Source organism: Fukomys damarensis, unplaced genomic scaffold (assembly GCF_012274545.1).
Source record: "Fukomys damarensis isolate Sample0158 unplaced genomic scaffold, DMR_v1.0_HiC HiC_scaffold_2, whole genome shotgun sequence".
NCBI classification, from domain to species: Eukaryota; Metazoa; Chordata; class Mammalia; order Rodentia; family Bathyergidae; genus Fukomys; species Fukomys damarensis.
Genome location: NW_022900914.1, coordinates 41,535,504 through 41,559,526, shown reverse-complemented (window position 1 = coordinate 41,559,526; position 24,023 = coordinate 41,535,504). Strand labels below are relative to the sequence as shown.

Here is a 24,023-nt window from a genome sequence, read left to right as displayed (position 1 = left end):
TGACATCAAAACTAAGTGCATATCTTTGGATGCTATAAACATGCTATTGTTGATTTAAATGTATAATGAATATAATTGTTATGTCAAAAAATATGAATGTGTGACTGTGATAGAGTATGTTTGGAAAAGGGGATAAACATGAAAGTTGATAAACATTTTATTAATACCCTGAGTTCATTTGTCTACTTCTTATTTTAGACCTCTGTGTACATGATCACATCTCAGGAATGGAAGAAAATAATTCTGAAGAATTATTTTCAGTTTTTATAATTTAATAGTTTTAAATTATTTTCATATAATGATCAACATGAAGCCAGGTTTGGTGGCTCAGGCCTGTGATCCCAGCAGCTGGGAGGCAGAGGCAGGAGTATTGCTGCAAATTTAAGGCCAGCCTGAGCTACATAATGAATTCAGGGCCAGCCTGAACTATAATGAGACCCTGTCTCAAACCCCCCTCCAAAACAACATGAAGCCCTTGTCTTTCATCCCCACCACGCCCACAAAACAAATGATAACCTTATAGTTTAATGAATCCATGAGACCACTCCCTGCTTTGAACAGGCATTAGCTTTCTGCCATTCTTGTATGATCCAGCTCCAGCTACACATCTGTTGTATTTGTGTTCAAGATGAGGTCTTGCTATGTTACCTGGGCTGGTCTCAAAATCAGGAGCTCCCCTGCACTCAAGAGGCTGAGGCAGGAGGATCACTGAGTTTGAGGCCAGCCTGGGCTACACAGTGAGTTGAAAGCCAGCCTGAGCTGCATAGTGAGACCCTGTCTCAACCCCCACCCCCAGATAAATTCATGGGCTCAAGATCTCCCATCTTGGACTCCTAGCAGCTTGGAATACAACTGTACCACCATGCCAGTTTGTCATTCTTTTTGCTGAGATACTGTAAAAGTATCTCTGAAGCATCCTACCCTTCCCTGGTTTTATTTTTATAGGCAGGACTAGGAGTCTCACTGAGCTACATGCCTGGCCCTTTTGATTTTTTTTTATTTTGAGACAAAGTCTCAATAAGTTGCCCAGGATGCTCTTGTACTTGTGATTCTCCTCCCCCTGCCTCCTAAATAACTGGGATTACAGATGTGCTCTATCACATTCAGCCCCTTTCTCTTTTAAATACTTAGGTATATGTTTCTAACAATAAAAATTTTCAAAAGCAACTACAATACCATACTATATCCAACAAAGTCAACAGTAATTATTTTTAGCCTCTAGGATTCAATTCATATAAGTTTTCTCCAAATGTCTAAAAAATTCCCTTTATGTTTGTTTGTTTTTTGGGGGGTCAGGATTTAAGCAAAGCCTGCAAACTGCATTTAGCTGATAATTCATTTCAGACTATTTTAGTTTATAACACTCCCTGCCTTTTATGCCTTTTTTTTCCTGAAGACCAGATCATTTGACCTGTGTAATTTCTCACATTCTGTATTTGCCTGATTGTGTTGTTTTTCTTGTTCCTCTAGACTCTATGTTCTTTATAAACTAATAGTCAGATATAGAAGCTTGATTAGCTTTATTTTGGCAAGAGTATTCATAGGCAGTATCTTATATTGTATCACATGTGGAGGAATATGTCTGGATGCTTCATGTTTAGTAATATTAAAATTATTCCTGGTAGGCGTGTTGGCACACACCTGGGATCCCAGCACTTGAGAGGCTGAGGTAGGAAGATCACTTAGAGTTTAAAGGCATCCTGGGCTCTGTAATAAGTTCAAGGCCAGCATGAATGGCATAGCAAGACTCTGTCTCAAATTATTACAAAAAATTTTCAGTGTGTTCTGATGTTATCAGATGATCAACTACAGAATTTCCCATGAAATTGTCACTCATTAGTTTTAGCAGCCATTAATGATTCTTGGCCCAGGGAAGATAATCAAGTAGTTTGCCTGTTCTATAATTTCTCATTTCTAGATTTTGACCTACTTAGCCACTATAGTAACCTGCAAATAGAAATGTGTGTGTATATATATATTTTTTTTATATATTTGTTTGTTTGTTTGTTTTTTTGAGACAGGGTCTCACTATGTAGTTGAGACTGACCTGGATACACTCATTATGTAGCCCAGGCTGGTCTCAAACTCACAGCGATCCTCCTGCCTCAGCCTCCCAAGTGCTGGGAATACAGGCGTGCACCACTATGCCTGGCAAGAATTATAATTTTGAAACTAGTTCAATTAATGATTTTTAAAAATCAGAAAACAAATCTCATAGGCACTTAGTTTTAAACTTAATTTTAGTTCATATTTTAGATGTGATATTCCTAGGGGTTTGGGATTTAGTTCAGCGGTTCTGCTACCTGCCCCACAAGCGCAAGGCCCCGAGTCCAATCCCCAGTACCAAAAAAAAAAAGTTAGCAAGATTCTGTCTCAAAAAATAAATTAGTCTAGGGCAGGGAATTTAGCTCAGTGGTTCGCCACCTGCCTCAGAAGCGCAAAGACCCAAGCTCGATCCCTGGTACCAAAAAAAAAAAAGTAAGTAGATGTAATAGACCTTGTTCTTTCCTCCTTCCTCTCCCCTCATACCATATACAATAACAACTCAAAATTGATTAAAGACCTGAGTAAAAGAGCCAGGTGTGGTGGTGCACCCCAGTAAACCCAGCACTTGGGAAGCTGAGGCAAGAGGATAGTCATGAGTTTGAGGCCAGCCAGAAATACATAGTGAGACCTTGTTTCAAAAAACACTGAATATAAGAGCTGAACTAGAAATTCTTAGAAGGAAACATAGGAATAAGTTTTTCTGACCTTTGATTAGGCCATGGCTTTTTGTAGATATAACACCAGAAGCATAACAACAAGAGAAAAAAATAGGTAAGTTAGACTTCATCAAAATTTTAAATGTAACTAGGTGTGGATGCTTATAATGCTTGCACCCTCGGCCTGCAAGTTCCAGACCAGCCTGGCAACTTAGTGACTTAGCAAGACCTTATCTCAAAAGTAGAAAGTAAACACAAGGACTGGGATATAGTAGTGGCAAAGTATAAAGAGTAAGAGTTAAGGATCCATCAGACAGACTTCAGTGCAAAACCTGGTCCCCCTTCTTAGCGCTCTCCCTAAGCAAACTGCTTAATCTCTTGCATGAATTTTAAAATTTGGTCTTCACATCCATCATTGTTTCATTTGGTCCTCACAGCAAAAAAAAAAGTAGGTATTATTAGTTCTCTCTTCTCTACCTTTTTTTTTTTAAATAAATGAGGAAACAAGCTGAGTAAACTTGAGTGACTACTCAAGGTTCACATTTCCATAAACAGTAAAACTACTGCTCACGCCTTTTTTTTTTTTTGGTACCAGGGATCAAACTCCAGTCCTTGTGCTTGTGAGGCAGGTGGAGGCACCAGTGAGCTAAATCCCTGGCCCAACTACTCACACCTTCATCTGCCCACCTCCAAAGCTATATCTCCTAGTCAAGTATAAACCAAAATCCTGGTATATCAATTCATGGTATAAAACACCTTTTATTGGCCAAGAGCTATGAATCCACTTTTCAAAGGTTTGATTTTTTCTCGTTTCAAAACACTTTGTAAATTGAATTAGAAACCAGAAATTTGGTGTATAATTGTGGTATCTGCACAGAGAGACTGAAACTACTCAGAGAGTTCTGTCCCCTTTCCTAACCTCAGAAGGGCTTTGATCTGGCTGGACATCCCTGTGCAGTCACCAAGAACATGTTGCACACTCAGGACATGCCAGGTACTACTCTGGGACCTGGACGTGGTGCTTGCCTGTATGTGAAACTTATGTTCTTGTTGGCAGATGTAAATATTTTTTGTTTGTTTGTTGCCAGGGATCAAACTTGGGACTTTGCTCTTGTGAAGCAGGCGGCGGAACCACTGAGCTAAATCCCCGGCCCCTGGCAAACGTAAATATTAAGCAAGTTTAGAAATAAAATGAACCCATATAATGAAAAGTGCTATAAGGAAATAATAGGAGACTCAGGATGGGTCACACCACTCTGAGGAGAAAACACAAAACCTCCACCTTGTGCCATTGTGGATTCAGCTGTGATGGAAAACCTAGATGACAGTGGCTTAGAAAATTGGTGTTTCTCTGCCACCTAAATGTCATCTGTAGTAAGCTGCCATTCTCCTGTTGTCAGCTTCCAGTACCCACCTGCCCAGTATGTGATGCAGGCCTGAGACAAACTAGGAGACAGAACTAAGAGAGAGAAAGTAGGGTGCCAGGATGACCAATGCCGGTGTAACTGACAAAGGCGCTGCACAGTCCTAGGCACTGACGTTACTAGCAATCAAATGGGGTAAAGGCAACATGTGGTTTCTATGGAAATTAATGTAAACAAGGCTCATAAGACAAGACAAAGCATTCTCAAATTAGGAACAAAACAAAATATATAACTGTAATTAGAACACTGTCTTTTTAGTCTGAAGGTTTTGGTTGTGGGAATAGAATTAGGGTGTGAGTTACTCTGACCTTGGCATGTAGGCTTTGGCCAGGCTCACTTCTATAAACAAGCCAATTGTGGGGTTAACTCTTCACAGCCTGCTTTGGGGATAATCAATATTACAGGCTTCTGCAGATACTGGGGAAGAATTAGGGATCTTTGCTTTGAAGAATAGAAAGACAAAAAATGAGCGTGTTGTTTTCATCCAAGGAGTGTAGCAGACATCTCTGCCCAGTATTAGCAGGCTGTAAGTGGCACAAGCTTTTTGCCTCTCCATAATTGACTTTAATATTAGGGGCCTAACCAAAGCTTTATGTGCCTCAGATGGGCATGTCAGATGGCAGAGTTGGGTGAGATGGCTCCTTTGACAACTGGCTGTCACTGAGACTTCTGTCCTGTCTGTGAAGTGGCAGGGCCCTGCAGAGTCTACTTCCAGCTCAACTCCAACTAAATTCTTTCCCTCTTAATTAAGTGTTTGCTCATTTAGCAACATATACTAGTGCCTCTCCTTTTACAGTTCTGCCTGTGATGCTTGTTACTGCCAGGTGCCCTGCTCCCTCCTTCCCACACTTGTTATGAATAAACACTGGATGTCCTTGGTGCCTTTTGTCCTTGTTGCCCAGAGCAACCTTAGATCAGCCCCAAGACCCATCTCTCTAAGTTTCTGTGTCTGTGTCTTTTCTCATCAGCTTGCATCATATTGTCTCACAGAAATGAAGACCCACTTAGAGATCTTCAATGACGTTCTCTATAAAGGAGCAGAAGGCCAATGTGGCTGGCAGGAAGAGTGCTGGGGGTGGGGTTGTAAAACTCAGTGGGACCCCATGGAAAGTTTGGAGCAGTTTTGGAGTTTTGTTTTAAAACCAGATTTTGAGCAATTATAAGGACATCTGGCTAAGCATGGCATATTTTCTTCATTTTCTCCCTGCTGACTCCAATAAAATGAGGGAAAAAAAAAGAAGACAAAGAGATATAGAAAAAATATAAATGAATATCAACAAATATTTGCAAACTGGAGAGCAAATGAAGAACTGACAGTTACTAAGCAAACTTCACAAAGTTTAATATTTGCCAAGTGCAGTGACAAATACCTATAGCATTCTAGAAGTTGAGGCAGGAAGAGCACAAGTTCAGGCTAGTCTGAAAAAAACCAAAAAAAACCCCAAAAACTCTTGGGGGATATAGCTCAGCACTCCTGGATTTAATCCCTAGTACTACAAAAAACAACAAAAACACCTAATACCTGCTGTGGGGATAGAGAAAAGAGAAGCAAGCCAATTGATGAGGTAGAATCCTGAAAAGGAACTGATTGAGAAATATTAAAAATCAATTGGGGAGGCTGGGGATTTAGTTCAGTGGTTCTGGCAAAGTGCAAGGGCCAGAGTTCAATCCCGGCTACCAAAAGAAAAGAAAAAAAATCAGTTGGAGGGGCCAGGGATGTAGCTCAGTGGCACAGCACCTGCTTGGCAAGCACAAGGTCCTGAGTTCAATCCTCCATAACAACAACAACAAAAAAGTCAAAAGCAACTGGATTCTCCAACATTTCCCTCAGCCCTTGCATCCAGATGGCCCCTCACCTACCAGGAATCCAATACGGAAAGAAATGAAAATTCCATGAAAGATAATGGACAAAAATTCCCACGAATCACCAGGCCTGGTGGTGTACACCTTTAGTCCCAGCACTTGAGAGGCTGAGGTAGGAGGATCACTGAAAGTTCAAGGCCATCTTGAACTATATAGAGAGACCGTGTCTCAAAAAACAAACAGAAAACAAGAATTAACTCTACATCAGTCTAGAGCCTGAAGTAGAACGGAATTTGTACCGTGGATCAAACTCAGGACCTGTTGCTTGGAAGGCAGGCAGCGTGGAACCACTGAGCTAAATCCCCAGCCCGTAACAATATTTCATAGAGAAAAGTCTCTCGCTCCCTCCCACATGTCTCTTTCTCTCCCCCTCCCCTCAACACACACCCCACCACCATATGGCTTTTTTTGGGGGGGTACCGGGGATCAAACTCGGGTCCTTGTGCTTATAAGGCAGTCAGCGGAACCGCTGAATTAAATCCCCGGCCCCCATATGGCTTTAATGTGTGTATGTTTCTGTAGATTGTGATAGAAAACTAAGGACTAAATAAGCAATTGCAGAGTTTTTACTTTTTGATTCTTTTTCAAGTGTTTGCTTCTTTTCCTACTCCACTGAAGAGGCTGAAAATTATAGTAATTACAATGAATGGCAGAAGCACGAAAGAGGAAAGATTTCAGCCTTCCCAGGGTCCAAAACCCCTGGGATAAATTAAACCATCCCTTTTCTGTTTTTCCTCAACCCCTCCACATGGCGTGGACTCCATTTTTCTGCTTTCTTCACAATCCCCCATATAGACGCTGGAGTGGAGCGGGAACGGGACACCAGTTAGGAACAGTGAGTGAAGCAGAGGCCAGTGACACTCTGCCATCCCACACAGGTAGCAAGCAGTTCCTGTAGCTCTGCCTGCAGTCATTTCCGCCCACCTGGTTCCAGGAGCCTTCAGTCTGTGAGAGCTGTCCAGGCATAGGGGCCTGTGCTGTTTGAAGAGTCCCTGCTCCTCCCAGAGTTGATGGCCACCAGGTGGGTTTCTGTAGCCTGCAGACTTGCCAGCCTCGGGCCAGGTCATGCCAGCTGGAGAACCAGTATCTCCTGCTCCACCCAGTTAAGGGGGGCAGCACTCTGTGCCTGAGGGGACAAACAGAACAAGACTGGAGACGCCGTGTCCCTACCATGCTTCTGAGGAACGCCATTGCACAAGCCAGGGTGCACAGATCCATCACGAAGTGCTTCCGGTGCAGGAGTAAAGTGGCAGGAGCTGCTTTTAGGTCTTGCTGCCCTTACTCCAGCTTAGTGCCAAAGGATGTCAGTTTGTCACCTGCACTGCCTCCATGGGAGTCCAGAACCCAGGTCCCTATCAGAGTTCAGGAGGAGAAATTGCCAGTTTCTTTAAGGCTCTAAACCTCCACTTGCAGCCGTGCCGTACACAGGACCACCAGCAATGGGACACTGAAGCCCAAGTGAGCAGACTGAGCCAGAGCTGGAGCGGGGCGCTGCGGAGGGGTAGGGAAGGTGTGACCCTTCCCCTCTCCCTTGACTGCTTTTGTCAAGGCTTTTGTGACCCTGCATAATACAAACCACACGGTAATAGTGCATCCTACTTGATTAAATTTTAGGCCTAGAGCTCCCTTAGGCTTCTAGATGAAATATGAAAGATGTCCTAGCATAAGGTAACATTTTTGTAAGTTTTGCAACTTTCTCATACTTAATCCGAGCTACTTACTTTTGATTTTTGTCTATTTTCAGGTTTAATATTTTTTCCTGAGGCTTGCTAATCCAATATGCTGTAAAATTTTGTTTTGTTTTGTTTTGTTTTGTTTTTGGTAGTGGGGATCGAACTTGGGACCTTGCGTTTACAAGGCAAGCAGTGGAACCACTGAGCTAAATCCTTGGCTCAATGCTGTAGATTTTGTTGATAGTCATACAATAGATTTTTAACTATAATAAAATGTGTATTACTTCTATATAAAAGTAAACATATGCAAGATAACATGTATATAATAAAGCATGTCTATAGGATCAATTGCAGGATAATATTGTATTGTTCTCAGAATTGGGCTTTTAGTACCTGACTTTTCAGTAAGTGTCTTGTCTCATTAATGGCTTTACAAATAATCAAGTTTGGGTTTTTTCTTTTCATGTGACCTAAGGGAAAATTATGTCCAACAACAGTATCTAACATCAAAACATAAGCTTGTGGCCAGGCATAGCAGCAGCACACACTGTAAACCCAGCACTTGGGAGGCTGCGGAAGGAGGATCACAGCAAGTTTGAGGTCAGCCTGGGCTACACAGTGAGGTTAAGGTCAGCCTGAACTGAGACCCTGTCTCAAAAAAACCCAAAAACAAAAAACATAAGCTTCTGGCCAGGCATGGTGGCGCATGCCTGTAATCCCAGCACTTGGGAGGCTGGGGCAGGAGGATCACTGTGAGTTCGAGACCAGCCTGGGCTACATAGTAAGTTCCAGGTCAGTCTCAACTACATAGTGAGACCCTGTCTCAAAAAAGCCAAAAATAAAAATAAATAAAAAATAAAATAAAGTTGGGATGTTAGTAATTTGTTATTGGGGAAAAAAGAAATACAAAGTTTAACTTTAAAATCTCAAATTAAATATTTAAGAGCGATATGTTCCATGGCCAAGTCCCCCATCTGTGGGTCTGGAACAGCAAGAGCTTCTTCACAAGCTGTTTCAAGCCTTGAAGCTCAGCAAACAAGCCTAAGATAAAAATCTGTGCATTTAGGCCTACGTGACCAAATGTGACGAGTGGGGACTCCACAGGGATGCAGCTCACAGATCTTTCCTGAGAAAAGTGAGGCTGTTCCAAAGATAAAGACAGAGCAAGAGAAATGAGAGAAATCCATGTCCAGGCTCCGTAGGCTGCTGCCACCAAGGGCTGGAGGCGAAACAGGAGAGCCCAGAAAGCACCGGACACAGCGGGGGCTTCCAGCACCTGATGACAGAGTAGGACAGCAAGGCTGGAGAAGTAGAAGCCGCTCAGAGGCACTGCAATGAAGCACCCGGGACTTCACGGAGTGTAAGGTAGGAACCCTGTAAAGACTGGGAGGAGAGATATGCTTAAAACCCAGCAAACAGAGCATGAGACTGAAAACAACAACCACCATGACCCACAGTGCAGGCTTCTGACTTCTGAGGCTGAGTGAGCACTCTCAGCACTTGAAAGCCGACAGCTCCGGTGGAAAGTACAGAGTTGTCTGGAAATTTTCAGCCCCAAAATATCCTGAAGGGAAGGAAAGCCTGATCCTATTTGCAATCCAATGATTGCCCCCAATGAAGTTACTGAAATAGGGCTGCCGCTGAGCCCAGATCCAGTTCAGCTTTGGATCAAAATAAGATCGTCCAGTCTGTAGCAGCCTGGCAGAGGAGAAGAATGCCCTGTTTCCAAGGAGCCTGTCTCTTTGCCAAATGTCGGATCCATTAGTTGACCAGCTGCCACATGAGCTCTGCGCCACTCACTAGACACAAAATTCTTCCTCACCATCATTTTAAGAGGAAAGATCCTCTCCCGAAGTAATACAATTTTGCCAAATAATGTACCTGATCGAAATGACTTACTTTTATCATCTTTGGTAATCTCCATACAGTTGGTACAGTGAAGTTTTTTCTCTTTATATTTTCAAGTTAACATATTCAGATTCAAACCATCTGACCAAAAAAAAAAAAAAAATCCTAATGCATTTTAATGATGTCATATGAACCAGCTCAGAATTACTATGTTACAAATAACCTGTTTATGTGACTAGCATGCAGTTCAGCTGTTTATTAATTGGAGCCAAATGTAAGGTAATTGTTCTTTAAGATATTTAATTGGGGACCGGGGATTTAGCTCAGTGGTTCTGGCTCCTGCCTCACAAGTGCAAGGACCCAAGTCCGATTCCCCGGTACCAAAAAAAGAAAGATATTTAATAGGCTCCTGGGACCTACTGTAGTTCATAAAGTGATAACTAGTTTTACTTTCATTTTTAAACCAAAACATGTAGTAACTGTGTTGAATTACTTTTTGGTAAATTAATACTTAATAAAATATTTTCAGAGTCTTAAAAAAATGTGTGTGTACGCGCTTGCTTGCTTATGGATCTAAAAATAGAGGCCCGGAAGACTAAACTCAGGGCCTTTCGAAAGGCGTGCAAGCCTGAGGCGCAGCTCTTCTCCGCCCCGGGGCTGGGCTTCTTATCTGCACGCTGGGCTCCAGGGCATCTCAACTCCCCTTGGATCTCCGCCCCACCTCCGGGTCTCCTGGGTCTGAGAAGCTGCAGGGGAGGCAGCAGTTACCGCTCAGCGCCGCTCTGAGGCAGCAGAGGCTGGAGCCCAGTGGTTTCCAGTCCTCTCCCGCGAGGATCCATGGAATACACTTTGCGGTGTACTCTGGCCGGGCACTCTGTAGTCTTTTCAGTCTTCAAACGAGCTCAAGTGATCGCCCCGTGTAGCTGCCACAGGCGGGCGCCGCCACTCCTGGCGCGGCTCTCTTGCCACCTTCTAGAGCTGCGCCTTCTGCGAGCGCCGTGTGCATGGATGTGGATGACCGGCGGGCGTGCGCCTCCAAAACTTGTGTGGCCACCTGAGATAACTGAATCACTGTTATTTTGTGGAATAGTGAAAACAGCAGTGAGGGCCTTCGGATTTGTCACAACCCCCTTATCGTTGTCTGTGTGTGGAGCTCAACCCCAGGTTGGGCAAGCGCTATTCCCTGAGCCGCCCCGCTCTCCCATCCCCCAGTCTTTCGAGTTACTAGCCCGGGTTGCAGAGTGGTTAACTGACAGTAGTAACATGCCCTCGGCCCTTAAGCAGCAGGTGTTTGAACTCCGCGGGTACCACTTAGTTTTGTTTGTTTTGGTACCGGGTATCGAGCTCGGGACCTTGCGCTTGCAAGGCAGGCAGCTGAACCACAGAGCTAAATCCCTGACCCGCAAGTATTTTGTTTTTTGAAATTTGTAACAGTTTGAAAAGACTCACAGGCAAACTGCAGAGCCTTGAAATAGTGAAAAAATGAAAGAAAAGCCAGGTATGTCATGCATATATAAAATATATGCAAAACTGACTATTTTTACCATTTACCTCCTAAAATATACACAAATCTATTATAAAAAGTTAAAATGTCTTCAGACAAATGGAGTGTGCTCATTTAGTCAAGAGAAATGTAGACAAACATAAAGATGTGGTATCAAATCATAACTGCAGCCAGGCAGGGAGGCACATGCCTGTAATCCCAGCACTCGAGGATGAAGCCAAAGAATCAAGAGTTCAAGGCTGGCCTAGCCTACATAGTGAGACTTTGTCTCAGAGAATCAAATAAATAAATTGCAGCTGCTTGCGATTAATTTTAGTACCTATTGCACTATAATTTTTTTTGAGACAGGGCCTTGCTATATAGTTCTGGCTGGCCTGGAACTCATGAGGTCACCCAGTCTAACCTTGAATTTATGGCAATCCTTCTGCCTCAGCCTCCTGAGTGCTGGGATGTGTACCATCATATCTGGCTTTTTGTACCATAATTTCACAGTCACCTCCTGTTGTTGTTTGCAATGAACTCAAATGACTATCTATTTAAAATACTGTATGAGTGGCTGGGTGTGGCGGTGCACGCCTGTAATCCCAGCACTCAGAAGGCTGAGGCAGGAGGATCGCTGTGAGTTCAAGACCAGCCTGAGCTACATAGTGAGTTCCAGGTCAGTCTCACTACATAGTGAGACCCTGTCTCATAAAACCAAAAAAACAAACAAACAAACAAACAAAAAAACTGTATGAAATGAAATAAAATACTGCGTGAATAAAAGGCCATGTGATACTGATGATCCCCACATGAACTGTTCATTTCTCCAGTAAATTGCTGATCATAATCCAAAGTAATCGCTCAAGATTCTTGTGTAATTTCCATTATATATTTTATACGTGTGTGTGTGTGTGTGTGTGTGTATTAGAAACAGTGGCACATGTCTGTAATCCCAGCTGCTGGGAAAGCTAAGGCAGGAGGATCATAATTTGAGCCCAACTTGAGCAACTTAGTGAAACCTTGCATGAATGTAAAAGACAAAAACAGCTAGGGTCAAAACTCAGTGGTGGGAGTGCCCCTGGGTTCAGTCCTCGGTACCTACAAAAATGTCAATCAACTGCTCATGCTGTGACTGCATAGGCTCCCCCAAAAGAGGTTGTTAGTAACGTTTTGGAGAGGTCAAAGTTTGTGCTGGAGGTGGGTGGCTCCCGCGTCTTTTGAGCGCCTGGTTAGATGAGGGAATGACGGACCTAGTGGAACGCACACTGAGCTGCGGATGTGAAGAGCTGGGTTGTAAGTCTTTGTTTCTGCTGTTTGTTTGCTTTTGGTGGTACTGGGCACTGGACTTTTGCACTAAGCTACGTCCATACCACCCCCCTTTCATTATTTTTTATTTGGTGACAGGGTCTCAAGAAGTTGCTAAATTGCCCAGGTTTAGCTTGAACTTGTGATCTTCCTGCCTCAGCCTCCCAGAGTGCTAGGATTATAGGCTTGTACAACTGTGCTCTAAGTTTTTGATTTAAAAATTCTTAGCTTTGTGACCTTGGCCAGACTTTTAAATCTCTACTCATTTTGTATAATTCTGTATGGTTGTTGTCCCCATAATTGAATCACTCTTAATTTTAACAGATACCATTTGAAACATTTTTATTACTGTTGTTTTACAAAGTTATGACATCGAAAGCTGTGGTCTCATGTCTCATTGATGAAGTCCTAAGGTCTTCATTAACATGATCAGGCGTTCTCACTGCATTCAGGTGTGTCTCCCTTTCTCCCCTCACCTTGTTTCCTTTGTCTTTCTTTTTTGGTCCTTAGTTATCAGGATAAAATTCACCATGTTCCTCTCCAAGTCCTGTGTTAACGTTTCTAGAAATGTGATTACTGTTTAATATTTGTTCAAGGAGACAGATAATCGACACATTGTGGTTCAATTGAATTCCCACTTAAATAATAAATGCAATCTGTTGATGACAAACCAGTCCCTGATCACAATGTTATAAACCTCATTATTCAGAGTGCATGGATTCACAATAGAGAGCGATGACACAGCATAGCGCCATCACTATGGCCTTTTATTATTTTTTTTTCTTTTATTGAATTTATTGGTACATTTTAGGCATATAGAACAGTTACATTCATCACTGGGATCTTGTACCTTTACATGACAGGTCTTCGTTCTCATTTTTTCCCCTTGTCCCCGCCCTCCCTTCACCCCCTCCTCCCCTCCCCATTTACAAACACTTTATTTCCATTTTTTCATTTTCTCATATTTTTTCCCTTTATTAATCGTTCTCATTTTCCCCTTGTCCCCGCCCTCCCTTCCCCCCCTCCTCCCCTCCCCATTTACAAACACTTTATTTCCATTTTTTCATTTTCTCATATTTTTTCCCTTTATTACATTTCCCCTACCCTTCCCACTTTCCCTACACCTTTAGCCCTTACTTGGCGCCTTTTAAATTTTAATTCAGGGTTTCACTCTCTAGTTCAGGCTGACCTTGATTGAACTCACTATGTAGCCAAGGATGGCCTTGAACTTTGATCCTCCTGCCTCCGCTTCTCAAATGCTGGGGTTACGGGTGTGCACTACCACGCCAGACAGCATTTAGCATTTTCTTTGGACAGCTGGTTGAGATTTCACCCAGGAAAATAAAGTTGTGACAGAGAAACGGGCCTATTTGGGAATCCATAAGATTAAATAAATGAGAGCTCTTTTCTGTTTGATTTGTTAAGATTTGGCCTTAAAATTAATATAGAAAAAGTATTTGTTAAGCTTTAGTTTTTGAGGATGGCAAAGACAAGAGTCTATTAGGAACTTGCTGGTATTAACTGTACACTTGCAAAAGACAGACTACGGATTTAGGCAGCGTGGAAGGAGAGCACGCGGCAGTCACAGCATGACCCTATTCCTGAACATAAACACTAGTCCACTGACTGGACCTGAAAAGGATTTGATGTTTTAAATAAACTGAGTACTAAAGAAAATTATGAAATCTCATTCTCAGTACTAACAGAAGCTGTTATTTACTGAGAAACATTTTTGCCACACACTCTGCTAAGCCATTTCACTATCTATATTTCTGACTCCTATAGCGTTGGTAAGTGTCCCCAGAGTCTGTGTGGTGAAGGCAGCAGCCTGTGGTGCTATGGGGATGTGGCAGGACCTTTCGGAGCCTGGGCCTGTAGCCAAAAGTTGGGTCACAGGAGAGAGCCCTTGAAGAGGATAGCAGACCCTATCTCCTTTGCTTTGTGGGGGTAGGGGCCAGGGTCTCACTATGTATTTCAGGGTGGCCTTGAACTTGCAGAGATCCTCCTGCCTCAGGCTCCTGAGTGCTGGGATTATAGGTGTGCGCCACTACATGCAGTTGCTTTAGGTTTTTTTTGGGGGGGGGTTGTTTTGTTTTGTTTTGGTATCAGGGATCGAACTTGGGACCTTGTGCTTGTGAAGCAGGCAGTGGAACCACTGAGCTAAGTCCTGGCCCTTGTTTGTGTTTAAATAACAATGTCTCCCTTCGTAGGCCAGGCTCATCTTGAACTTACCATCTCATACTCATGCCGCAAACTCATGATCTTCCTGCTTCAGCCTCCCAAATTCCAAGATTATGGGCAGGGATCATCACACCTGGCTTTTGCTTTAGATTTTGATGGGTCCTTAGAGACCATTTAAAAAATATCCACTGATGCACTTGGAGAGGTGTTCAACATCACTAGCCATGTGTAAATGCAAGCCAAAACCACAATGAGATATCATACACACTTACTAGAATAACAGAATAACTAAAAATTTGAAAAACAGTGATAAACATCGAATGCTGGTGAGGATGCAGAAACTAGATTTCTCATATATTGTAAAATACAGGCAGAATGTAAAAGAACTGCTCAAACCTGGGCGTGGTGGTGCACACCTATAATCCCAGCATCATAGGAGGCTGAGGCAGGAGGAGGGCAATTTCAAGCCAGCCTGGGCAATTTAGTGAGACCCTTGTTTCAAAATAAAAAAAGAGTTGAAGATGTAGTTCCTAGTTCTGTAGCTGTAAATATAGATGTAGTTGTGAAGTCCCTGGTTCAATTCTCAGTACAACCACCACCACCAAAAAAAAAAAAAAAAAAAATCACTTTGGAAAATAATCTATTCATTTCTTACAAAATGAAACATGCACTCAATATATAACCTGGCAGCTGTCCACTTGGGCATTTATCCCAGAGAAATGAAAATATGCACTCATACAGAAAAGAAATCAATGTACAAATGTTCCTAAGTTTTATATATAATAACCAAAAAACTGGAAAAGACTCAAATGTCTTTCAGTGTGTGGTTAAAGCGTAGTACAATCCAGCCAAGCACGGCACCCAGCGGTCCCAGCATTGTGGACCAAAGGCAGTAGGATCTCAACTTCAAGGCCAGCCCGGACTATAGAGCAAGACCTTGGCTTAAAATAACAACAGGAGTAATACATCTATCCTATAAAATATATAACAAAACAACAACAATAACAATAAAAAGAAACTTTTTGTGTGTGGTGGTACTTGGGATTGAACGCAGCACCTCTTGTACTGAGCTATACCCCTAGCCTTTTGTTTGTTTGTTTAATACCAGGAATCAAACTCAGAGGTTTGTGCTTGCCTTGCAGGCACTGCCACCACTGAGCTACATCCCCAGCAAAAAGAAATATTTTGTAGTACTAGGAATTGAACCCAGGAAGCACTGAGGTACATTCTCAGCCTCTGCCATTCCCCTTTACTTTATTTTTGACACACAGTCTTGCTAAGTTGCCCATAATGGTTTTAAACTTCTGGCCGTCCAACATTAGCCTCCTGAATATCTGGGACTATGGGCATGTGCCACCGTGCAGGAAGCCGCGTCATGTCCAAAGCATGCTGTAAGCAGTGCAGGCTGTAAAGAGTTAAATCCCTCAGCTGGTTTAAACTACCTGACTCATAGAGAAGCCTCTCACGAGCACTGTGGTAGTGTGCAGGTTAACATGACCTCCCTGCTGGGTCAGGGATTTAGCTCAGTGGCAGCCTAAGATCATGAGTTTGATCCTTGGTACCAGAAAAAAATAAAAGAAAAAAAAATCTCCCTGCTAAGGGCCACCAGTGAGACCAGAGTAATGGCCTATGAAGCTGTGGGGCTGACACATGTAGCTGAGGTCAGAGTAAATCACACCCAAAGTCCATTCCCACAATCAGTACCTTCATAGCTAGGACGGTGCTTAATTAAAACCATATATTTTGTCTGTCTTGCTTCTAATTTGAAAATGCTTTGACTCTTCTCTTTAAAGCTTGCTTAGGGCTGGGGATTTAGTTCAGCATTTCCGCTGCCTGACTTGTAAGCACAAGGCCCCGAGTTCAATAGCTGGTACAGGGAAAAAAAAAAAAAAAAAAAAAAAAAAAAATTAGTTTCCATGGTAACTGCACATACTACACATCTGTACATGTATCGCACCTTTACCCTAATTCATGAATAATAAAATCCAGTGGAGGTTAGTGACCAGGATCTTTTAGCTGGGGATCCAACTTTGGCTGTCCCAGTCCTCTTTCTTTCTTTCTTTTTTTTTTTGTTTTTTTGAAACAGGGTCTCACTATGTAGTTGAGATTGACCTGGAACTCACTATGTAGCCCAGGTTGGTCTCAAACTCACAGCGATCCTCCTGCCTCAGCCTCCTGAGTGCTGGGATCACAGGCGTGCGCCACCACACCCGGCTTCTTTCTTTTTTCTTAGTTCTGTTTTAGTGTATTTATTTCTTTAGCCCTGCATCGCATACTGAGTAGGTGGGGACTAGAGACTTTCTGCAGGGGTCTCTAGCACCACCATCCCTGGCAAAAAGAAACTAGTGATACATGCAGCAAATTGGAATGGGATGTAAAGGAATTATGCTAAGAAAAAAAAACCTGAAAAGGTATTTTAAATGTATAATTCCACCTCTATAATATTCTAGAAATGACCAAATTATAGTGATAGAGAACAAATTCACAGTTGGCAGGCATGGGAGCAGGATGGGGTAACTACAAAGGGTTTGGGATAGAGCACAGTGCACAGTGCTTGCCTAGCTAGAACGCCAGCAGCCTCAGGTTCAAATCCCCAGCCTTCCAAGAAGTTGAGCTTACAGATGTGCACCGCCATGCCTGGCAAGAAACTTCATCAGTGTGTGAAATTGCTACTGCCCACTACTGAGGCTAAATGTGGCCACTGGTGTGTCACAGTGGGAAGCCAGTAGCTGATGCAATACGGTACACAGCAGCTTCTAACTTGCTTTGAGTGCCAGGAAAAGAGCTTCTAATGTGACAAAAAAGAGACCCCAAAGAAAGACTGTCTACTTCCTAGAATGTTAATGAACTAAATTTGAAATAATAATTATTAAAGAAAAATAAAAAAGAATTAAAAGTATTATTAGCATGTACTTAATTTGTACACAAAGGTGGTAAATCAGCAGATCAAAAAAAATTTTTTTTGAGCTGGGATCTCACCGTGTAGTCCAGGCTGGTTTTGAACTCACTGTATAGCCCACACTGGCCTCAAACTCATGGAGATCCTCCTGCCTCAGCCTTCCAAGTGCTGGGATTATAGGCATGTGCTACCACATGTGGCTCCATTTATTTTCAAATTCTCTATCTCCTTTATTTCTTGTTTTTTTTAGTTGTTTATTTTAACTGACAAAAATTGTATATATACACAATTCATAACAGCTGAATCTTTGAAGCATCTTATATGTCCATTAACATATGAATGAAAAAAGAAAATGCGGTATTTACATACAAAGGAGTACACACTACTATAAAGAAGGATAAATTTGAGTCATTTGTAGGAAAATGGATATACCTAGAGACCATAATGTTAAGCAAAATAAATCAGACATGAACCCTTAAATATGTTTCTCTTATATGAAAAACCAAAAGTATTCATGGTAAAAAACATGATGTTTTAAAATACATATACACTGGGCATGGTGGCACATACCTGTAATCCCAGCACTCGAGAGGCTGAGGCAGGAGGATCACTGTGAGTTCGAGACCAGCCTGGGCTACATAGTGAGTTCCAGGTCAGTCTCAACTACATAGTGAGACCCTGTTTCAAGAAACCAAATAAATAAATAAATAAATAAAATAAAACACATATACAAAACCAGGCATGGTGGCACATACCTGTTTTCTCAGCACTTAGGAGGCTGAAGCAAAAGGACCATTGCAAAATTGAGGCCATATATGTTGTGTAATGGCCAAATCAAACTAAAAATGTTTTAGCTCACATATTTAATTTATTCATGGTCAGAACACTTAAAAATTAGTCTCTTAGCAATTTTCAAGTGTACAATGTATTATTAAATATAGTTACCATATTGTACAATAGATCTTTTGAACTTATTCCTCCCATCTAACTGAAATTTTATATCCTTTAACCATTTCCGCAATTCTGCACCCAACTGGAACCTTACTCTGCTTCTACGAGTTAGACATTTTTGAGTTTTCACATATTAGTGAGATGGGGTGTTTGGTTTCCTTTTTTTGAGACAAAGTTCTACTGTGTTGCCTAGGCTAGCTTTGAAATTGAGATCTTAATTTTTAAAAATTGTCCTAAGCAAAATATGAAATTTGTGACTCATACAATTAAAAAGTTTGGGAGTAGACTTCAATCACGATGCAACCAGGGGCTCAAATCATATCATGGGGACCCAATTTCTCTATCTCTTGGTTACATTTCTACTGCATCAGTTTATCTCAGAGGCTTTTTGCCTTGAGGTGGTAAGATGATTCCAGAAGATCGCCATCCTTTTTGGTTTGTTTGTTTGTTTGTTTCCACCACCCTCTATCATTCTAGTTCCAAAGTCACGGATCAGGGTGGTGGTACAGGCCTATAGTCCCAGCATTTGAGAAGCCAGGCGGAAGGAGGCCAGCCTGCACTACAGAAAGAGAGTTTATTAAAAAAGAGTAGAGGAGCTGCTGGCTCGGCATTGGTATGTGCCTACATTCGCAGCTCTCCTGGAGACTTAGCAGGAGGAACGGGAACCCATGTGTTCAGGGCCATGCTGAGCAACTTGGTGAGACGTCCTCAGGCCATCTCAGAAAATAAAGTCAAAAAATAAAGTTGAAAAGATGTCTTTTCCCATGACTTATTTATAATTGGGCAAATTTGGTCAAATAGGGTGAGGGATTTAGCTCAGTGGCACCATGCCTGCCTTGCAAGCACAAGGTCCCGAGTTCAATCCCAGTATAGCAAACAAACCAACAAACAATTTTAAAAATTGGACAAATAACTTTCCCTGAACCAACTAGTATGACCAGATACTTGCCTGGTCCTGGGGACAGACTTACTTTTTGATGTAATTAAGTGTCTTGACCAGCTTTTTGTCACCGAGACAAAATACGCATGATAATCTACTTAAAGGAAGAACAGCTTATGTGGTTCACGGTTTCATAGTCGTCAGTCCATGGTGGGCTAGTTTCATCACTTTAGGTTTGTGGAAGGCAGAAGCATCAAGCTGGGAGCGTGTGGCAGAAGAAAGCTGGTTACCTCATGACAGCGGGAAAAGAGCTGGTGAAGAAGCGTGTAGGAACAGGAGATAGTCCCCAGGACCACCTCCCACCCCATCCGTTCAACCGTGGCCCACCTTCTAGGATGGCATCACCCCTCCCATGCTGCCATCAAATTGTTACAAAAATTAATGAGACAAGAGTTAAGGTTATATTCAGCAGTAAGGACAAGTGGCCCTGCTGGGCATGGTGGTGAATGCCTGTAATTCCAGCCCTCAGAAGGCTGAGACAGGAGTATCACTGAGTTTGAGTCCAGCCTGAACTACATAGCAAGACCCTGTCTCAAAAATAAATTTGTTTTGCTTACATCATACCTCCTTGGTCTACAGCTTCATTCTGTCACAGTGGGACACTACTCCGGCACTCTGCTAACAAAGAATCAATTAGTGGATTGATCCATCAGTGGAGTGAGAGCCCTCATGGTCCAGTCCCCTTCCTGGGGCCCCACCTCTGAACACAGGAGACTTTTGAGGAAATTTGAGACCCAAAGCATAACTGAAGCTACCCACGCCTCTGCCACACCTGGGCCAAAAAAATCAGAGTGCCATTAGCCCAAGAAGGGAAAATGGATGTGTCCCTCACAACCAAAAAACCAAAGGGCCTGGCGAGGTGGAGCATCCTGTGATCCCAGCACTGGGCAGGTAGAGGAAGCAGGGCTGGGAGTTCGAGTCTGCCCTGGCTGCACAGAGAGGTCAAGGCCAACTTGGACTACATAGCATGACCCTGTCTCCAAAAGACAAAATAAAACAAACATAAAAACCACACACACATATGCAGATAAATGAAATATGAGTGGGCCCGTTGGTACATTCCCTTAACCCTAACAACTCTGGAGGCCAAAGCAGGCAGCTTGCAAGTTCAAGCCCAGGCTGGGCAGTTTACCAAGCCCTATTTTAAAATAAAAATGTTAAAAGGAGAGCAGTTCAGTGTATCCTGGGTTCAATCCTCAGCATCACCACTGAAAAAAATTAAGTCTTTATAGATGTTCCCGTCATACTCAAAAGTTGAGAACCACTGTCCTATAGTTGGCTTAAAATTGATATATTAGTTAATTCAGTTATCTCCACCTACCTGATATACTCCTTCCTTTTAATATCACTTGTCTAAATCCTTCAGGGTTTATCTATTCTATAACAGTTCTCAAATTGCAGGCAACAGTTCCATCGTGATGTTTGCAAGGTTTGTTTTGTTTTAAGGCCTTTGCAGTGTGCTATGCAGCTTAGTTTTCTAACTTCGTTGTTGGTGTTTAGTGTTTTTTGTTTTTTTTTTGTTTTTTTGTCCCCGGTACCAGGAATCGTACCCGGGACCTTGAGCTTGCCAGGCTGGTGTCTCTGAGCTATATCTCCAGCCCTGTTGTTGTTTTGTTGTTGCTGTTTTTGAGACTGGGTCTCATTTTGTAGCCTAGAATGACCTGGAACTCACAGCGACCCTCCTGCCTCAGCCTCCCAGATGCAGGGGTTTCAGGCTAGCTTGCTTTCTTGCCTCTGTTCTCCCTTCCCTTCCTCTCTGTCTTATTAAGTTGGTAAACTGACCTCCCTCCAACAGTAGGGCGAGGCGCATGACTTTGCTCTGCTGCTGAAAACCCCTCCTCTCTCCTCGCTGGGCCCAGCTCCTCGCCTTGACCCCTGAGCAGGGACGCACGCTGACTCTGCCATCCCTGGCCGACACAAGCCTTACATTCATGACCTCATTCACCGCTTCCAGGCCCCATTGTGCCTTGAAATTTCCCACTGTTGCACTTTTGTTGCTGCTCTTCCCACCTCTTGTAATAAAGGAAATAACACAATGGGGAGTGAGCAATCCGGGCCGTCAGGACTCTCTGTGAACCCCCTGCCCTGTTCTCCACTGCACTGTCCCACGGGGCTGTCCTAGCGGGAAACCCGGCGGCCTCCCTCCTCCCTGCTGTCCATTCGCGAAGCTCCGCGTTGTGCCGCTGGGGCGATTGCTTCAGATCTTCCGTTCCGCTCTTTCTCTCCCGCGGCCTCGGAGCGCGAGCTTCGTACGTATCCGCATGTCACGCAGTCTTCCGGTCTTTCAGTAAAGATCTCCTAGCCGGAACGAGCGTTTCCATCCTTCCCAGCTCACTTTCTAGTTGCATTCTCTCTTTCCCACTCCTTCCTTACAGATTTTACGGCTGTTTCTGAATAACAAAGAGGGAAACCTGCAAAGAATTCTCTCCCGGTGGATGCGTTGAGAAGATAATGTAAAATAACTACAAAAGATTTAAAGACGGCAAAAGGGATTGTTTGCTTCATGAGATTTTTCCAGCACTAGTTTTGGTTTCTAAAGTGCATTACAAAGAAAGCACATACAAATTATCAAGTGTTTTTAGGCCCAGGAGAATGTGTATAGATAGATAAGCTTGGAAAAGCTCACATACAGTTCTGCTCAATTCTGAAACTGGGAGAATTTAGAAGTTAAAATATATAATTTAGTTAGGCCTAATCAAAAGAGACAAATATATCATTCTTAGGCAACACGAAGAAGTAGATTTTTGAGCAGGGCATGGTGGCACAATCCTGTAATCCCAGCACTTGGGAGGCTGAGGCAGGAGGATCGCTGTGAGTTGGAGATCAACCTGGGCTACATAGTGAGTTCCAGGTCAGTCTCAACTACATAGTGAGACCCTGTCTCAAAAACAAAACAAACCAAAAAAAAGATTTTTAAAAACAATTTCCTTAGCTTCATTTGGCTGTCTGGGGTCTTGATTCTCATTAAGAAACAAACTCGGTATCTTGAATTCAAGACCAGCCTGGACTACATAGCAAGTTCCAGGCCAAAAAAACAACAAAACTGGGGCTGGGGATCTAGCTCAGAGGTTCCGACACCTGCTTCGCAAGTGCAAGGTACCAGGTCATTCCCTGGTACCAAAAAAGAAAACAAACAAACAAATAAAAACAATAAAACATCAAGCTGGTTGTTGCATGCTGGTAAACCCATATATTGGGAAGCTGAAGCAAGTAGACTACAAATTGAGAACAACCTGAATTTAACAAAGACCCTTGTCTCAAAATAAAAAAATTTAGAAGTCTGGGGATGGGCATGGTGGCCCATGACTGCAATTCCAGCACTCAGGAGGCTGAGACAAGAAGCTCTTGAGTTGGAGGTGGCCTGAGCTACATACACAGTGAGACCTGGTTTCAAAAACAAAAACATGGGGTCTGGTGATGTGCTGCAGCACCAAAGTGTGAGGCCCTGGGTTCAATCCCCAGTACTGCTAAAGATCCAATCAAAAAGTGGGAACTGGGTCAGGTATAGTGGCACACGACTCATCCCAGCACTGAGGAGGATGAGGCAGGAGGATCAGTGTAATTCTGAGGCCAGCCTGGACTACGTAGTGAATTCAAGGCCAACCTAAACTACACAGTGAGACCTTGTCTCAAACAGATACAAAAAGATGCCAGGGATTTAGCTCAGTGGCACAGTGCCTGCCTTGAATGAGCAAAGTCCTGAGTTTGATCCCCAGCACAAAAAAGAAAAGAAAAGGAAAGGAGAGGCCAAGTGCCCTCCCTGCCCTTTTCAAGGTGTGTTTTTCACTTCCTTGCTATGCCCAGGTGCTGTAATCACTCACTCATTTCCTTGGCTCTTGGGAAGGTGTTTTCACACATGGACAGTTGTTCGAATTGATGGCTCTGGCTGGATACAGTACAATATGTCCACAGTGCCAGCTACTAGGGAGGCTGAGGCAGGAGGGTTGTTTGAGCCACACATTCAAGGCCAGCCTGGGCAACACAGTGAGACCTTGTCTAAAAACAAACAAACAAACAAACAAATGTTGTTTCTGTGAGGAGCAAGCCCTGGAAAGTCTTGTTCTGCCAACTTGCTGATGCTGAAACCGCCCATCTTCTTCATAGAGGTGAAGATGCTTGGGTCATGGCGGGAACAGGTGCACAGGACTCTGTCCCGAAGGCTACCATATGGAGGCTGCGTGGACACACTCTCAGCCTTGCCTTTGCGTTACATTGTCTGAACTGTGAATAGTGGCGACCACCGTCATTTCACCTTGATGAATTATTCTTTTCTTATGCTTTGCTCTTTACTTTGAGGAAGTAGCCTTTAGTAGTTCAAGTTTATGCAAAGAAGTTTCTTTTGGGGGAAAAAAAAGTTTCTTTTGTAAACTTAGGGAAGCTCCAGACCAATTCTGATCTTCTTGAAGTTGGCTGACTATGAACAATTTGGGAATCACAAGCCCACAAACACCGAGAACATACTCGACCACATTATTTTAATTAGTTAATTGATTATTTTATTTATTTATTTATTTATTTATTTTTGATTTTTTCATGCAGAGTCTCACTAGGTAGTTGAGACTGACCTGGAACTCACTATGTAGACCAGGTTGGTCTCAAACTCACAGCGATCCTCCTGCCTCAGCCTCCCGAGTGCTGGGATTACAGGTGTGCGCCATCACGCCAGGCCACACATTCTTATTTTAAAACATAGAGCACAGCCAGGCATGGTGGCACATGTCTGTAATCCCAGCACTCAGGAGGCTGAGGCA

The 24,023-nt window shown here is 43.0% G+C and overlaps 1 long non-coding RNA gene across 3 annotated transcripts; it reads right to left on the bottom strand.

Annotated features, from left to right (window-relative positions):
* Positions 1 to 12,655: 12,655 nt before the first annotated feature.
* On the bottom strand, positions 12,656 to 21,160 carry LOC104852176. Of its 3 annotated transcripts, none has more exons than XR_777436.1 (4): positions 21,055 to 21,160; positions 19,830 to 19,890; positions 19,304 to 19,470; positions 12,656 to 12,862 (listed from the first exon to the last, which is right to left on the bottom strand). It is a non-coding gene; the product is annotated as an uncharacterized LOC104852176 (long non-coding RNA). The 3 variants fall into 3 exon arrangements; XR_777434.1 differs by having other exon boundaries at positions 19,830 to 19,887; XR_777435.1 differs by having other exon boundaries at positions 19,837 to 19,887.
* Between the last annotated feature and the right edge of the window lie 2,863 nt (positions 21,161 to 24,023).